Source organism: Alligator sinensis, unplaced genomic scaffold, assembly GCF_000455745.1.
Source record: "Alligator sinensis unplaced genomic scaffold, ASM45574v1 scaffold738_1, whole genome shotgun sequence".
Lineage (NCBI taxonomy): Eukaryota > Metazoa > Chordata > Crocodylia > Alligatoridae > Alligator > Alligator sinensis.
The window spans coordinates 243268-244852 of record NW_005842382.1 but is presented as its reverse complement, the minus strand read 5'-3'; the positions used below and the strand labels follow the sequence as shown (position 1 = coordinate 244852).

Genomic DNA, 1585 nt, shown 5'->3' with positions numbered 1-1585 from the left:
TGAATTATAAACGGTCTCTTCTGTCTTTAACTTGTATGATTATTAAAATGCTAAAATGAAGACTACAAAGACAGTAAGTTTTTGGTAGAAGTTCACTCTAGACTGCTTGAACAAGGCATGAGATGATAGCTGTAATACAAAAGGTTATGAAAAGGACAGACTATTAATGCAAGTAGGAGATTTAAGGTACCCAAGACAGTAAGGCACACAGTGAAAGCAGCAGTAGTTGTATGGATATACGGCAAAGCTGCTCCTTTACCCATTACATAGAGGAAAAATATAACTAGAATCATGGTAACAGAGATGACAGGATTAAGTAATAGAGAAAAGAGAGTATCTAAGCAACGGTGATAATTATAGTGTATAAAAACATCAAACATATAATAGAGTTGGAAGCTTGTACACTAACTATGTATTCAGTACAAGGCACATACCTGAAATGAACATTCAAGAGATAGCAGACTGAGCAGTAAAGGAGCAAGAATATCTGTCACCACAATGAGAGAGCAAAGTATTTATTCAAATGCTTGTTTCTCTGGGGATAAAAAGATAATAACATAAACTCACCAGGGCAGTGGGGAAAGAAGAATGTGAGGTTGTCGGGTTTATTCTACTCTGTTCTTACAGAGGTACATGTCCATGGTAGTGCAGAATGTGATAATGTGGACAACACTTGAGATGTTGCCTCTGTTAAACTGGAATGAGGATCTTGTGAGTTGGCCCTTGGAGTTGTTCATTGCCTTCTCAAATTGTTGCATCAATCAAAAATCTGAAAGCATGCATTCAGATAGAAGGTGCCTGTTAGAGACTGTGATCCAGGTTGCCTTTGGTGGCTTTTAACTGAAAAATAATGGTGTGGAAATGTAACATCAGATGAGTTTTTAGACCAGCAGCAGTCACACGTACAAAGCAATGAGCTCAGATGTTCAGCTGGTGTAAACTGGCATACCTCCCCTGACACTGTAGTCCATAAGAAGGCCAAATCTAGTCATCTGTTTGTTTGTTTTTTAATCAACTCGGTTTCTCATAACCAAGGAAGAAGAACGCAGCACTTAGCAAAAAAAAGGTGTTATTGCACTTGCCGGGAATGTTTACATTTTGCAAACTAGACAGGGTATCTCAGTTGTGTAGTGCTGCGTTTTCCTTGTGTAGCTCAAAATTACAAAGGAATGTAGAAAGAACCAGATGTGTTCTCCCTGGGGAATTTGTTTGAAATGTTTGCCATTTGGTTCATTCTCAAGCCAAATGATTTTCTCTTCAGGAGTACATCTGTGAGCCACAGGAAGAGTAGTACAGGCAGGGCTAATGAAGTAGTGAGTATCATCATAGGCAGCTGACCTTCAGCTGTGGCAGGATAGAGCAGCCTGAGGCTCCACCTATGGGCTGGCCCATACATCAGTATAATGTAGAAGTAAATTAAAGCTCCCTTTTGCCCCCACAATCCCAGTTTTGCATGGAAGATAGCCTTGCTGGAACAAGAAATCTGTGAAAGCTGGCCCAATGCTGTGGTATGTGCTGTTATTCAGATAGAAGGGGGGGTTGCAAAACTGAAGCATTAGAAGTTTTGAAGTGTTTTAGTACATGA

The 1585-nt window shown here is 39.8% G+C and overlaps 1 protein-coding gene across 5 annotated transcripts in view; it reads left to right on the top strand.

The window, feature by feature from the left end:
• Positions 1 to 1585, top strand: part of CSRNP3 (cysteine and serine rich nuclear protein 3) — a 74266-nt gene that overhangs the window by 64002 nt on the left and 8679 nt on the right. The window lies entirely within an intron of this gene.